This window comes from Antedon bifida, chromosome 5 (genome assembly GCF_963402885.1).
Source record: "Antedon bifida chromosome 5, ecAntBifi1.1, whole genome shotgun sequence".
Lineage (NCBI taxonomy): Eukaryota > Metazoa > Echinodermata > Crinoidea > Comatulida > Antedonidae > Antedon > Antedon bifida.
The window spans coordinates 1,709,258-1,726,957 of record NC_136230.1 but is presented as its reverse complement, the minus strand read 5'-3'; the positions used below and the strand labels follow the sequence as shown (position 1 = coordinate 1,726,957).

The 17,700-nt window shown below is 33.3% G+C and overlaps 2 protein-coding genes across 3 annotated transcripts in view; one reads left to right on the top strand and one right to left on the bottom strand.

Moving 5' to 3' along the window:
• The window catches only part of LOC144843804 (SPRY domain-containing protein 7-like), a 171,084-nt gene that overhangs the window by 36,992 nt on the left and 116,392 nt on the right, over positions 1-17,700 (top strand). The window lies entirely within an intron of this gene.
• Positions 1-17,700, bottom strand: part of LOC144843795 (uncharacterized) — a 37,757-nt gene that overhangs the window by 18,497 nt on the left and 1,560 nt on the right. The gene's annotated exons all lie outside the window — the stretch shown is intronic.

Below are 17,700 nucleotides of genomic sequence, written 5' to 3'. Positions count from 1 at the left end.
GTTGCAACTGGACAGAACCGAATCCGTGAGATAGGAATCGCAACTAAGAGACTTTTAACCTGCTACGTGCGTGCCAATTAACCAAAGCTTTTTGAAAATGTCAGAGAGTAGGAAGTACGAATTAGAATCGACGCTTATCGTACGTAGGCACATCAAAGTATAAAATACTGAATACACTGTTACAATGGTAATCGGTTAATAACGTCCTGCATGTTGTTGTAATAGGAGTATTCGGCGGGGATTCCCGAGACCTTGCTTACTCATTGGCCGTTAAACCAACTTGCTTACTATCTGTCTTAAGTAACTATCAACACTATTGCATCAACTGTTTGCACAGATTCTACTACATGCTACTAGTGTTGTTAATTCAATTTAATTTGTAAAATCAAATTAACTGTACTGAATACTGAAATGCTTTATTTTTCACCATCATAAAATAACAACAGAATCTTCTTAAATGGCGCATATACCCATGTGGTCCTTCGTCAGTATTCATCCAGAAAGGTATTAGTAAATTAAATATTAGTATAATAAAAAACATAATATAAACAAACAATTATATCATAAATACGCACACATTACTGCACAAAACTTAATGCATAAAAAGATAATGACATCTCAAAATGCTATCAAAATTCATTTCTTTTATTTTTATATTTATTTAACTAATGTTATATTATAATACTGTATGTATTGTGTTCTTTTTTTTGTTTTACCTTCCTGGCCATATTATTATTATTTTCCAAAACAAGATTTTTTTGATTTTCAAATACTTTTTATTCTAAGTATTATGTGAATCGATAAATGAAATGAAAATTGTTCACATTCCGTACAATTATTCATTTTCACGAATCCAGTCTTCTTTTTAGAATTGAGCTGGCCGCCTCGTTATGCAAATGTGCAAAGTCGTTTGTGAGGCTATTGCCTTTTACAAGAATTACCAGCTTAAAAACCTGCCTCAGAATCACATTCCCATTTGTTTGTTGAGCCAACACTACTAGCATTAATGCTAATATATCAGAAGTCAATTTAGACTGTGCTATGTTATTTGGCTTTAAATTTTATTCATTTAATTTAAAAGTACATTGTAATTGTAAATAAATAAATAATTTTCACTCATTGTATTAGTAAATGATAACACATTTCTATTTGTTTCTTTAGCCATGATTTTAAACAACACTACTTGTGTGTTACACAATATATCAGAAGCTAATTTAGACTGTGCTATGTTATTTGGCTTTAAATTTTATTCATTTAAAAGTAAATTGTAATTGTAAATAAATAAAATAATTTTGATTCACTCATTGTAATAACAGAATCAATTTATTCTTAACATGGACATGTTGATTTCATCAAAATATAATTTAATTTATTTACTGTAGTAGTATCAATAATTTTCTACCAAATTCACAAGATTCAAATTTGCGCAGATAAACAGATAGTTGCGATAACCTATACATTACAGCACCAGCGAGAATTACTGACCGATTTGGACGCGGCCGAAGCAGCATGCGCAAAGTCGTTTGCCTTTTAAAAGAATTACCATCCATGAAGCGTCAATCGTATCGACATGATACATGTAGTTTGTATCATTGTGCACATGCGAGATTTACTTCCGCACTTTGATAGATTGTAGGTTCCGGTAACAACCAATGACCTAGTAGTTCCGAGGTCGAAAGCTCCGTACAAATTTAAATTTTAAATGAGAATCAAACGAGCAAGACGAGAAGAGTGTGTTTCGTTGTTTTGGAAGACGTTGAACCCTGTTTGTTGGCATGCTTCTGAACCAATAACAACACTTGTTTAATGCCATCATGTACATTACAATGCAGTCCTGTCAACGTACATCCCTTGATTATGCAATGTCATTGATGATAGCCTCACATTTATACACACCTGGTAATATGATCTAGTTCTTATAATATCCACTGGGAATTACACTATAGAATTTGGTTGCAAATTATGGTTTTTTTTGTGGTACATAATAATGGCCAAGACATTATTATGTTGCAAGCTGTGTTCATACAGTTGAGTTAATCATGCATAATACAGAGTAAAGCTCTGTCTACACTATCAAACTTTGTGACAAAAAATGTGATGGGCCCATACATGGACATGATTCCATATTACTACCATATTTAAGCATATCACTACCATATTTGGTATGACACTTTTTTTTGTAGATTTTTGTAGACAGAGCTTTATACTATATTATGTGTTGTTGTACCTCCATTATAACTGATAGCCTTTACAGTAGACCCCTATTTAAGGAGGGAAACAACAAGTGTGTTGGCTGGTAAAATATATATTTCCCTTCATTCATTTCACAAGAAAGCGTCCCCTGAATAGGTAGGGGGGGGGGGGGGGACGGGTGTTCTGCTGTATATCCAATGTAACTTGAACTCGGATAGATTTCAGAATGTAACGTTAGACAAGTGGTTGTTCATAAGATCTCCATGTTGTAAAATGTATTTTAAAAATGCTATACAATATCCAGGGGCCACAAAGCTTTACTTTTGATGGCATGGTTACATCAAATATTACAAAATACATGCAAGAAAAATTCCCTAAATAAAACTCCTATTATTAGGGGTTTGATGTAGTGTTAAAACATAATGACCCCTCGTCTTTTCATAGGAAAATGTCCCCTTAATAGAGGTGTCCCCTGAATAGGAGTTTGATGTAGTTTTAAACATAATGACCCATAGTCATTTCATGGGAAAATGTCCCCTTAATAGAGGTGTCCCCTGAATAGGATGTAGTGTTAAACATGATGACCTCTCATCCTTTCATGGGAAAATGTCCCCTTAATAGGTGTCCTCTCAATAGGGGTTTGATGTAGTTTTAAACATAATGACCCATAGTCCTTTCATGGGAAAATGTCCCCTTAATAGAGGTGTCCCCTCAATAGGTGTTTGATGTAGGGTTAAAACATACTGTCCCCTCGTCCTTTCATGGGAAAATGTCCCCTTAAAGGTGTGTCCCAAGAATAGATGTGTCCAAAAGGAGAAGTTCTACTACAGAATATTTAGTTCCTTCAATCCTTTTGGTTTATTGATCACTTACCTACTGAAGATTGTGATAACAGTAACAAGGGCCTGGTCCAATTCTTTAACCTTTGAATGCGTTTTATCATCATAATACGTTATGTCAGCAGGCATCTTTAACTTGCCTCTGTTAGGCCAAATCAATTTTTGTTTCATGCTAAAAAACAATTTCACTCCTAGCAGTTGAAAGAATTTTCAAAATGAGCCGCAAAACTCTTCAGGAAAGAACAAGAACTGCCGGAACAACTACCTTCCTTAGAACTGACTTGCTAAACGTTTTCTTATCTGAGACGTAACTGAACACAGATATCATACAGGTGCCGCAGAGCGAATGAGCGCTTCACAAGCAGAGAGTCGTTTATAAATGAGGCAATCAAGTGAAACATATGACAGCCTCAAGATGCTAAAACCGAAGAGTGAATCACCTTGTGCATTGCGAGTAAATATGCTAATTTGGCTGGCTTAGCTTTCAGCCAATCATAGCCATGCAAAGGAACTGAGCAGTGGAACTCAAGCATGACACTAATGTACAGGTACATAAGCTTCATTTTTACAGGCCTATGGCAATATTCATTGATATCTCTAGGAATATTATTACAAAATATTACTAACTGTTATTACTGTAGATAAGAGTTTCACACTGGAACAAATAAAAAAAAATATTCCAAGTTCCTTACTCACCAAAAACATTGGCAATGAATTAGATAGTTGACTATTAATTACCTCTTTCCTGATGTCTTTATTATTATCTATCTACAGTAATACTCTACAACTACATTTGCTGTTGTTGCATAATGTTCTAAATTACAGACTTCATGAGTCATGTGTTTAACTGTGATTTTTGCCGCTTTTTTCTCCTTACCCTTCCCATTGTATGTACAGTATGTATTCTGTTCTTGTTGGTCAAATAAATAAATAAATAAAATCCCTATTTAGAATGACCAATACTTGTGGCAGATAACATTTTCGTCACTGTAGCATGCTACTGTACACACTACCACCTCAAATTTAGTTAATGCTTTACAAAATATTATTTGTTATTGGGACCCTCCTATCAAGGATACCCCTATCAAGGGGTCCAATTATTTGAGACACCCCCATCAAGGGGACCCCTTCTTTGGGACACTTCTATCAAGGGGACCCCTTCTTTGGGACACTTCTATCAAGGGGACACCTTCTTTTGTACACTTCTATCAAGGGGACCCCCTTCTTGGGACACTTCTATCAAGGGAACCCCTTCTTTGGGACACTCCTATCAAGGGGACACCTTCTTTTGTACACTTCTAGCAAGGGAACCCCTTCTTTGGGACACTTCTATCAAGGGAACCCCTTCTTCGGGACACTCCTATCAAGGGGACCCCCTTCTTTGGGACACTTCTATCAAGGGAACCCCTTCTTTGGGACACTCCTATCAAGGGGACACCTTCTTTTGTACACTTCTAGCAAGGGAACCCCTAAGACGGCCAATATATCTTTTAACACTAAGACCTATTACTTTGATGGGCCCCGAAGGTGTCCCCTTATTAACAAACTGACCTAAGTCGGAAGGTGAATGAACAGGATTAAAGTACAGTTTACTAAACAGAAAACGCGAGTTACCATGAACGTGTGCAAACTATAATTACAATTCTTCGTAACTTGCAAGGAGTTTGTAATCAGCTGAAACTCAAAGTAGAACTACGACATGGTTAGGAATTGGAACGCGATATCATTCCGATTGGCTTAATTTTCATATCAAAAGTAGAACACTAACTACCTCAAAATCTAAAATACTATCTATATACTATTAAACCAATGATCAAAAAGCAGGTACAGTAATGGTATGTTAGTATACTATGCAATTCGATTATGTTATAATATTCAATTAAAGATATATTTGTTTTTTTCACATTTTTTGTTGAATATGCCATTTTAATGTCACATAATATTTATTCACTTTGATCAAAAACTAGATCGAGAAAAAAAATATTTACCTGAAAAAAATGTAATTTAAAGCCAAAAATCTGTCAGACAGTGGTTTTTGGTTAATTTTGTTGGGTTTTTTTTTTTTTACAGAATTGAATAACTTTATTAAAACTGCAAAATGGCCTATTTAAAGTCTGATTTTATTAATCTTCATTTTTCATGTTTTTGGGAGAAAAATACATCTTTAAAATTACTATTTTTTCTCATCACCCGAAAGAAGCTGAATAAAAATACAAAGACGCAAGCTGATTTAGGCATGGAGAAATGCACATCTATAACTAAAATTAAATTCTTAGCATAAAGACATTATAATAACAGGAATAGAATTTGCATTATCAACACATACAAATTCTAAGTTTTATGTGTAAAATGGTCAAGTTAAGTCTAAGAACTGATTGACATGTCTCTAGCGATTACTTTGGTTTGTGAGACGTATGACTTTATTGCTGTTTTCAACATGCATTTGCATAATCAGGCATTCCAGAATGTCTAATTCAACTCAGAGATATTCAAGTTCACGATAATATTTCTATGTTCAAAACTCAACATATCAGTTACAAATATAAGATAAAAATCATGAAATTTCTACAGTGAAATGTATTCAACATTTATTCAAAATGGTTTAGTAAGCAAAATATAAAATAGAATACAACATCAACAATAACTAAATAAATAAATTATTAAAGCTTTTGATTGTTTTTTTGTTGCTAATTATTACTTTATTTAATTTATTGAGTTTGTATTGTTTGAATAGAGAAATGTACAAACAAAATAAATGTGTTAAAATTGAAGTAAAAAGAAAAAAAAGGTTATGAAAATTAAATTGATTTGATTGATAAAGTTGATGGATCTGTTGATATTTTTTTTGATTCACTTGCTTGTTTCCGTCACAAGGTTTTGTCTAATGTCAGTAATATTTAAATGTTGTCTTGTTATCTGTTGATTTTTGCTTGTATATATTATATTATATTTTATGACTTTCAACCCTGTTAATGGTGACGTTTGGTCACTGTAGGGTGATGATGAAATAAAATAAAAAAAATTAAAAAATAAAATCAATTGAACTGAATTATATAAAACTATAAAATCAATTATTTACAGCAATTTTTCTGGAAAACGTATGACCATAAATAAAATTGAGAAAATCAATGACCAAATCAATTGTCAGAATCAAATTTTTTTTTATATAACTATTGTAATGCGTTGATTTTGGCTTTGGTGCTAAATTTTTGTATAATTATTAAAATTAATAAAAATAAGGAAGCTTTATATTTAGACTTTATGGTTAATAAGCTATGTTTCTTTTTTATAGAGTGAAAAAAAATATAATACAGTTGAATGAAAGACAAAATCCTGATTTAGAACCATAAAAAATAAATAAATAATAAAGTTAGTGGGAATGATATTTTGTGAAAATGAAATCAAGATAATATTTATAAAATACTAACATTAGAAGCTAACAAGTAGTATGTTTAGATATATCTATTATAATCACAAATTCTAGTAAATTAATGATATAATTTTTCCCTCAACCTCACAAATCCAGAGAAACAAGATATATTAAATAGCGCCCTCTATAATCCCAGCTGTAATATAATTACAGTACTGTATAACTATTGGGTGCAATTATAGTTTGGTATACTGTAGTATATTTTATTATTTTACAACTTTAGTTCATTACATTAACAAATTTTTTCCCAAGAAAAATGTTTTTAGTATCAATAGTGAATGTGTTGTATTTTATTTTGCTTTTTTTTGGTTAAAAAAAATATGTTATTGCTAAAGATTATCTAGTGTAGCCGAGAGTCTATTGAAGTCTCTAGGAGAAAAATAACTGACTGAAAGCCAAATTATTTATCTGAATATTTTAAAAAAAACACAAAGGAAATAGTATCGCCAGAAATTCTCGAAAACAAGATCATCGTCAACGTTGAGTCATACTGAAAGAAATCATAAAATGATTCTTATCAAATAGTAGATTAAATACATGGCCAATCAGAACGGCTAAATAATGAGAGTTGTTATTGCTACCTCTAGAGGGCCTCATACAAAAAAAAATGTAATAAAAATACTTTCATTTCATAAATTCAAGCAATTAATCAGTATAGTAGATAAAACCCATATTATTGGGATACCTATAGGACCATTGAAGAAGGTGTCCCCTTAATAGGGGTGTCCCCTGAATAGAGATTGGGCATGGTGTTAAAACATATTGGCCCTTGTTCATTTTCATACGAATGTGTCCCCTTAATAGGGGTGTCCTCTGAATAGAGGTTGGGCATGGTGTAAAACATATATTGCCCCTCATTCATTTGATATGAATGTGTCCCCTTAATAGGGGTGTCCCCTGAATAGAGATTGGGCATGGTGTTAAAACATATTGGCCCTTGTTCATTTTCATACGAATGTGTCCCCTTAATAGGGGTGTCCTCTGAATAGAGGTTGGACATGGTGTTAAAACATATATTGCCCCTCATTCATTTGATATGAATGTGTCCCCTTAATAGGGGTGTCCTCTGAATAGAGGTTGGGCGTGGTGTTAAAACATATTGGCCCTTGTTCATTTTCATACGAATGTGTCCCCTTAATAGGGGTGTCCTCTGAATAGAGGTTGGACATGGTGTTAAAACATATATTGCCCCTCATTCATTTGATATGAATGTGTCCCCTTAATAGGGGTGTCCCCTGAATAGAGATTGGGCATGGTGTTAAAACATATTGGCCCTTGTTCATTTTCATACGAATGTGTCCCCTTAATAGGGGTGTCCTCTGAATAGAGGTTGGACATGGTGTTAAAACATATATTGCCCCTCATTCATTTGATATGAATGTGTCCCCTTAATAGGGGTGTCCTCTGAATAGAGGTTGGGCGTGGTGTTAAAACATATTGGCCCTTGTTCATTTTCATACGAATGTGTCCCCTTAATAGGGGTGTCCTCTGAATAGAGGTTGGACATGGTGTTAAAACATATATTGCCCCTCATTCATTTGATATGAATGTGTCCCCTTAATAGGGGTGTCCTCTGAATAGAGGTTGGGCGTGGTGTTAAAACATATTGGCCCTTGTTCATTTTCATACGAATGTGTCCCTCCTTCCCTTAGCCTGTATCATAAATACTATAGGCAAGACACATATGTGCCTAGCACTTACTGTATGATGAACAGTAGGATGAAGATTTCTACCTTTTAATAGCCTCAATAATAATTCATTAAACTTGTGAGAAATCACACATATACTTAGGAAATGATTTAATTAACTTATTCTGGCCGAATTAATTTCTGGCCGTTCTGTCCCGTCTCTTTTAACTTAATAATAAAACTTTCAAGTATTTCCAATTAGCTGTACTAAATTATATCACCTTTGAATTTAATACATTTCTAATGCAATTTTTGGGAGTTTAACTCCAAATAAACCACAGAAATAACATACTGTATTTGGGAGGAACCCAAAAAAAAGTGGGGGTTTACTATAGTTCTATAATTTAGTGGGCTAGCCACCCACTGTAATAATTAAACTGTAAGTAATTTATGGTTTTGAATGAAAATTAACTTCCATATGAAGTACCATTTTCAAGTTGAATCTCTAGGTATCATTTCTTTTACTCCCTGTACAGCACACTTCTCAATTCTTGAGTACTGAACTTAGAAATTGATGACTAAACAACATAGAATCTTAAGCTCTGTCTACACTATACAACTAGTTTGCACAAAAAAGTGTGATGTGCCCAAATAGGATAGTGATATGCCCAAATAATAATGGTAGTGATATGACATCATCGTGTCCATATATGGGCACATCACATTTTTTTTGTCACATAAAGTTTGATAATGATAGTGTAGACAGAGCTTATAGTTATTTTAGGTGGTATCATTAAACTCCTTTCCTGGGTCCCATGTTAACCAATAGAAAGTGTTTAGTGTATAAATCCAGTATTAGTAGGCTTATCTGGCTGTATTGATTCTTTCACTACACCTCTCACTCCTTACTAACGACACCAATATCAGCTCCCGCGCGACACTTTACGTCAATATATCGGATTGAGCGACTCTGTAGCTTTCCACGTCTTTGCGGAGTAACCTACTCCCGAAGTTGTAAACCTTAAATTATGAATGCGTGTCATGGTTAATTAAATTTCTCACCAACATACATTAAATAAATTCAAATTGTTTCAAATCATGTGCTGATACATGAATGTTATTAGGCATGACATTCTAAGTACTAAGCACAAAAGAAGCATGTCCTGTTTTTACACAACTCCTGGCTGCTTTATTCATTCAATCTGAACGTATCTTATCTAGACATCTAAAAATGTAGGATTTAACAGTATGTTATTTTATCTTTAAAAACATCTTGGTGACGGTTGAATGCCAATCATAATAAAGTAGAAAAAAAAAGATTTTACTGATTTGTTTACGTGCTTATAAACCAAGTCTAATTTGAGTCTTAAGGACTAGAGTTGAAAGAGTTGTGAGTTACAACCCTGGCACTAGGTTGGAATTGAACCCCGGATCTTTGGATTGGAAGGCAAGTATGTTAACCACACGCTACAGCTCCACTATTATTATTCTATAGACACACTGGATTTAGACCTTTCTAAATGTAAAATTAAACAAAACTTGAAATAGTAGTTTGATAGGCCAACAAAAATTCTAAAATACACAAAAAGCGGTGCCTGTATACAAGGGTGGGGGCGGTATCATGGGAGATACCACTATCTTGGGAGAGGTGCTCAGGATTGTTACCACCTTTTGAGTTACGTTCTCTCCTCTCAAAAAGAAAAAAGACTACACATGTCGGTTTATCCAGGTAAGCTGCAGTAGGCACAAACTAGACTGTTGAACTATAATACAGTACAGTAATCTTTAAAAAAATATATAGACAAATTACTGTAGTTATACTGTACAGTAATATAGACTAAAATAGATCTGTGACGATACACTGTGCAGGTTCCAGCAGTGATTTGACCCCATCGCTATTACCCCTGTATACTGTAATATTCAAGAACTGACTGATTATACTGTATGAAAAAAGTTCCATAATTGTTCAAATGTATTGACCTGTGTATTTTGAGTTGTTTCTCAATATATCAGAAGGTTAGCAAAAGGTCTCATACAATATTTGTGCAAAGTAGGTCATCATTCAGTAACTATAACTTGGTTTAGTATCTTTTTTTATAGGTAACTGGAACATAGATCAAAACAGTGTTTTAGAGTTACAATTTAGAAGATTTAAACAAGAAAATCTGAAGTCGTAAAAATATATAGCAAAGAATACAGGAATAACAGCAGCACGGCTAGATATATTGATTAAGTTTCTAAAAACAGTTTAATGTCATTTTTTAATTCCGTTAAACCACCTTTACACCATCTAGTTCCTGCAATGAATAATTAATGAGAGATGGCCTGACCTTGAACCTCCATTTCCTTCCTTTAATGAGATTATAAATGAGATAGGATCACATAGGTCAAACTATTAAACAGGGTACTACTACTATTATAAACATTCAAATCAAATAGAATCGTGGAGAAGGGGATATGGGGAAGGGGGAAAATGTTGTGGTACACGTTGAATCAAACACTAATGATTTGTGATTGAGAAGGAAAGGGGCGTGGTTGGGTATATGCATATGTACACGAGAAATTTAGGCTAAAGTTTTTCCAACTACCTAGTCAACAATTTATTTACTGTATGGATGGCCTTCCAGTCAATCTCATATCTCAGTATCCACTCTAAGACCTCTAACTATAAAATTGATTTAAAATACTTAGATTGTTGTAACCTATTAAGTATTATAGTTATATAGTATACAATTATACGTTTTCACCTGTCTTTTTTTTTTCATACACATTATCCAACAGCGAGTAACTCTCCAATTACAGGATGGATAAACTACTTTATAATTTATCACGCTTTAGAAAACTAAGTCTCATTTGAGGCTTAAAAAGTGGAGTTGAAAGAATCGTGAGTTACAACCATGCACTAAATCAGGACTGAACCCTGGACCTTGGGATTGGATGGAAGGCAAGCACGTTAACCACCAAGCTACAGTTCCACTACTTTATTATTTACATTTGTTTAAAGCAACAACGCCATTGGTTACAGTTTCTTGGTTCAAGTCATATACATTACAGCACGGTGATATTTAATTTATCCAACCAATCAATAAGTCTAATTATTTATAGTTGACACAGAGATAGTTGCGTAATAATAGCCGAGAGCAGTTAACATTAAGACAGTACCTTGAGCATCATACAGTATGAAACTAAACAATACCAATTCTAAATTTTCTATCATGAAATTTAATTATCTCGGTCAACTTTCATCTTATGTTTCTCTATGATCTTTAAGTTCCTGTTTCTGCTGTGAAAAAATAACTGAGTGATTTAACCCGAACTTGGCAGCAGAACCAGGAAAAAATTTAAATAACTGGCAATCTAAAATAAAAGTTAAAAACACTCAATTTATTCATTGATTGATTTGCCATTTAACTGGTTATTGTTGCGGCAACGCAAAATAACGGTTATTTGATTGACGTTGATAGGATCGCCTGATTGCATTGCATGTTGGGTAATGGTAACGATTTTTGATAGTAGACCCCTTCCTTTTGGACATCCCTATTAAGGGGACACATTCTCATGCTTGCCTTCTAATCCCAAGGTCGGGGTTCAATCCTGACCTACTGTAGTGCCAGGTTGTAACTCATAAAATATGTTTTTAAATACTGTTAACACTTTATCAAAGGCGGACACTTTATTTGATCCCGAACGAATCCCTTTAAAAGTGCATACTATTTGATTTTATACAAAACATTCCAATAGGTATCATCATCTGCATAGAATATTATTATTCATTAGTCTACAACTAACGAGTCCTAATTGAAAATAGGCCATAGATTGATACAAATAGTTGCCTAAAGATACTAAGAATAATTACCCTTGATAGTGAATGCTTAGGGCTATCATCACAATGATAATCTCACAAGTGAGTTTCAACTGTATTGGGTGGCTAGCCTACAATGTGTTCATATTGCAGATTGAATAATCTATTATAGTATTAATCTGATAATTGTTTCAGATTATAATTGTAAATACATAGAATAAGGATACAGAATATAGTTAAACATGATATTAAAAAATAAAGAAAAAAAATAAATAAAAAAATAAATTTTTATATTTCCTGCTAAAAAAAAATAGCTTAAAATGTTAACTTCTTAAACAAGAATAAAAGGTCTACACTAGCACATAAGCCATGAAAAAAGTGAGCAAGGTTTCCACCCAACTTCCTGGTCATGTCACCAGACCACAATCACTGGCCTAAACTGACTGAAACCACAGTATAGTCGTTCTACACAAATATAATCTGATATTAGCATAGGGGTGATAGTTCAAATGTGAATTATCGGCCAGAAACTAGATTTATCTAGTTTGTTGTGTGTTCAATTAACACTTACTTGACCATTGGTCACATGACCACCATACTGATTCACTTGGATTGAGATAGATTAAGGGATTTAAAGCCTTACTACAGAGTATTGTAAAATAACGTAATAACTGTATCATATTTAAACAATACACTGTTCATTTCTTTCCTGATGATTAAAAAGCGTTAACAAGTTGAGCTTTCCTTTAATACCGCTTTTATTGTTGACTATGCCACAAGATTTGATTTATTTCCATACTGTGCTAAGAACAAGTACGCACACAAAGCACAACAAAAATGGAATCATTAGGATTGTACCAGCAGAGATAGTAGTAGCCCCAATTCCTGGCACTAAACATCAAACACACACACACACTGGTCATATTGTACGCTGACCCTTCCTTACCCCTTTCAAAATTGCGATATTAAACAGTGGAGTATATTTTGACAACACGTTTTGAAAAGTAATTTAAAAATTAAACATACTGTAAACATTAAAGATGTATTGTCCCACTAAAAAATAATTTGTTGAATATACCATTTTAATGTCACATAATATTTATCCATTTTGACCAAAAATTGGATCTAAAACTAAATTTATTTACCTGAAAAACTGTAATTTAAAGCAAAAAATGGTCAAATTGGCTGCCTGCCAGCCAATGGATTTTTGGTTGAATTAAACCATTTATGTTATTTTATAAGTGAAAACACTATTTTTTTTCGTTTTCTTTTCTACGGAATAACCTATTCAAAGTCTGATTTAATTAATCTTCATTTTTCATGTTTTTGGAGGACAATAATCTTTAAGAGGAGCCTGTGATAAGAAAATTAACGCCCCCCAATGGTTTGTTATGATTTTATACCCAACTCAAATGTACTGTACTCTAAGAAAAGTTCACATTCATTTTGATTCGCTTTAAGTGTATTTTGTGTCTTTTATGTGTCGACTGACTTTGGGGTTGGGTCAACCGGCTCAGCTACAGTGATTAAGTTCACTTAGGTTGACCCTGGTCTCCCCAATTTCAGTTTTTATTTGTTACTGTATGATACTGAAATAGACCGAATAAATAATGAAATGAAAGCAGACAACTTTGAGCCAAGTTTCTCCACTGAACGTGTAACCTATAAAGCCACAATCAAATACTACATGCTGGCGTCATAACGGTCCCTCTAGTCCCAGGGTGTTCTTCAGGGACGCTATCTTACTTTAATCTATGAGATCAAATTCATATGATATATAAATATTTACAGTTTACAAACTGACTGAAGCGGTTATTTCCTGTAGTACAACAATTTCCGGATGAAGACAAGCTCACTAAATGATACTTAAATAATAATAAATTTAACAGGTAATATAGGTCAACATCCACAATAAGTACTAGGCTTCTTCATTGATGATAACAAGATACAGTAGTATACAAAGGAAATAAGTTAAAGATAGGGCAACAAAATAGGGACTGTATGTACAGTAATCTAGAATTGAGTACCGTATACAGTATTTTTAATTTTTTTTTTTTATGGCCGACTTCTGTCGTAAACGACAATGTCAATTAGTCTTACATTCATCTAAATGATGACTACATCTAAATGATGCCAGGGCTGTTTAAAGCACCTTTGGCTGGTCCCCAACATTGACCAAGGGCTTCTCTCATCCAGTGCCCACCTTAACTAATACAGATCATGGTTTAAAATGGCAAATTCAGTACAGTAACTGTTTTAAATTCTACAGAGGAATAACGGTATTACTGTACAGAGCGCCATATTTTGCACTATGTCCCGATGAAGTAAGTAAATATTTGTTTTACTACAAATATAGCCTGGTGCATAAATGCTCATTAATAGTGGGTGGTTTACATACAGGTTGTAACTCTAATACATTCATTGTTGTACTGTAGCGCCTACAGTACCTCTACTTTCATTGAATTACTTATAGTATACTGTAAATAGACTGAGTGTGGCAGGGTACTATCTAATGTTTGGATGTACTGTACCACTATCATGGCTATTATTACTGTAGTAACCCATCAGATGACATGGATTGTATTGTAGTATACTGATAGTACTAGTAGTAGTATTGATATCCACTCTGGATAAACCAATCAAACTACACTATCAAACTTTATGCGACAACAAAATATGATGTGCCCATATACAGTATGAACATGATGTCATATCACTACTACCATATTTGTGAATATCACCACATTTGTATACTGTATACCACTACCACATTTGGGCACATCACACTATATAGTTTGATATAGTGTAGACAGACCTTTAAACTTACATTTTTAATAGTCAACAAGTTTTAAAACAAATGCTACATTTCTTTTACATTTTAGGACAGCTTTGGGTCAAGGTTTCTCCTCTACAAAACCAGATAGCTTTGTAAATATTTGAAAATATGAATAAGTAAACACACATGCTATGTACTCAAACCACAAGATCTAATCATACTGTACTTTTCCATGAATGACATGCCTATGACCAGATGTACTTCGTTCCTTATTTACCTACACAGTTTACAATTTATGAATAATTAGACATTGTACAGTATAGCTTTAGAATGATTTGATTTATTTCTTCTTTTATTACTGAGGTGTACCTACTTTGCCCTATGCATGTGTGATGCTCTGCACTGTATGCGCACATGACCAATGGCTTTACATCTCATCAGAAGGACGATGTAATGGGGGTAAAATAACATGCCTACAGTAAAGGAGACAAACAATATGACACAGACAGGCTGGTCTCAAACACATTTCTCTCAGAGGCTAGTTTGATATACAGTTCCATACCATATACTCTTTCTTAGCTGGGAACTCACTGTTACATACTGAACTTGTCAATTATACCCTCTCTACTGATAGAATACAATTACTGTATGCTGAGTGGCATACAGTACTAAATTGTACATATACTAACTGTACAGTACTGTATACTGTACTGTACAGTACTGTATACTGTACATACTGTAACAGGTTAGTACTGTACCTGTACTTACAGTAAAGCAAAACATTACATGACAACTTAATTGTTGTTAAACTATTACTTGGAATTATTTAGTTTTCTGAACGGTACAGTAACCTTTTTCTGAAGTTACCGTACCATACCGTTCGGAAAAATAAATATTTACAGTATATAAACACTAGTTTAACAGTACATTTATTAGGTGATCATTTAGAATAAAATGATCACCTATTGTTATTGTATAAAATCTTTATTATTATTTTTTTTTTTTTTCTTTTTATTGTTTCTGTACACTATTTTGTGTAACAATTATCTCAAAAAGTTTAATGTCAATGATTACAAAAATTTCAGAATATCTTTCAAATAATATAACTTAATCCTAATAAGCTTTCCAGCGTGATCACTCATCCGTGACGACATTTATACGCCATTTTGCGAAATCACATTATCAATCATATCTCCATAATTCATTATCACATATTAATGAAATTCACTACACGTAAACTTCAGATCAAGGGTAAAAATATTAGCAAATAAAAACGCACGCGCACGTAGGTTCATGCGCGTGATATCGCGCGTTAAAAATTTAAAACGCTCAAAATTAAGTTTTGATCAATTTAGAGCATGAATTAGGCCATTTGCGTGTTTCAAACAATTACTGCGCAAAAATGCGTTTTTGCGCGCGCGATACTTAAAAAGCGTAAAAAACATGAATTTTTTTACAAATCTCATTCTACTCACCATCCTTAGTACATTCACCAAATTTGAGTCAGTTCCGACTTAAAATAACGCTATACGAGCACGTTAAAAATGACAAAATGCGCACATTAATTTTACAAAAGTTCTGAAAATGGTGAAAAAAAGGTCTTTTTTAAAATGAAAATAATTCTTCAGAATGCAAGATGACCCCCGATTTTTTTAACTTATTCTGGAAGCCATTGAGTTGTAGATATGAATTCATGTACACATTTTACGTACAAAATGTTTTGACGTCATCAAATGGCCACTTGAATTTAAAAATTAGGATTTGTTATCTTTTTGTGTAGATTATCACATTCAACAGAGCGCATCTTGGTTATGTGTGCTCGAATTTCGCACAACTTTCAGTATGTGCTTGCTTAATTAATTATCTTTATCATGAGTTGACACTATCTTCATTTTAATGACGTCATCACGCGTAAAAACTTGAATAACGTAGGCCGTGTAATTTCACCTTCGCAGTAAATTTGAATATCTTACAGCTCTTCAGAATTGAAGGTTACCTTGATGATTATAATTTATTATGAAAGCTGATGAAATGTAGATATTAATTCATATAAAAATTAAGCCTATCGGATGTTGTGACGTTAACATATGGCCAGTTGAAGTGAAAAAGTAGTTTTTTCATATTTTTCGTCAAAGTTATACACAATTCAAAGAGCGCGCACAGCGCTTCTACGTGCCAATTTTTTTTCCAAATCTTATATTTTTTTGCTCAATTAATTATCTTTCGAAATTGTCATCTTAAAGTTTAGTTTGATAACGTCATCATGCCAAAAAATTAGAACATGTGTGTCCCGTAATTTCACCTATGCTACACTGTATATAGATATACAGTATATACTGTACATATTGTATATGGCGTATAGGCACAACTCAGCACTATAAGCATATAATAGGATGGCATACATCAACATTTTCCGATCGTATGTTAACGTACATGCATGTTTAAAAAAAATTAATTTCAGTAAAATGATAAAAATGATCACCTATAATTCGTCAAAGTGACGAATTAAATTCTAGTTCTTTTTATGAGTGTCATTGTCAAAATACTGTTCAAGGTATTTCATTGTTACAGTTGAAGCTGTGTATACAAACACTACAGTGTTAAAGTAGACATTTGATAACTGTGAAATACATTGAAAAGTAAAGCCATCTAAATTGTAATAATGACAACATTATTCAAAGAACTTTTCAATAACTTCCTACTGCCAATTCCTATGCTGTTTCCTGCCTGCCATGCCAGCATTGCACTGTTGCTATCCAATCACTCCAAAAATTATAAGAAAAGTATATCGCTCTTCTGAGCAGAGTGTGCATGTTAATACCGGTATATACTGTGCTATCAGTCTTGAAATACGTACGGTACGGTATCAAGCTAAATTTTATCAATTATTATGTGAATGTGCGTTACAGTTTATTTTACAGAATTTGTTTATAATCCATTGAAACACAATTAGAAAAAATTCCAATTCCCAAATTCATATCTTTTACAATCATCATCAGAGCCCCTAATGTCTGTTGAATTGACAATACACA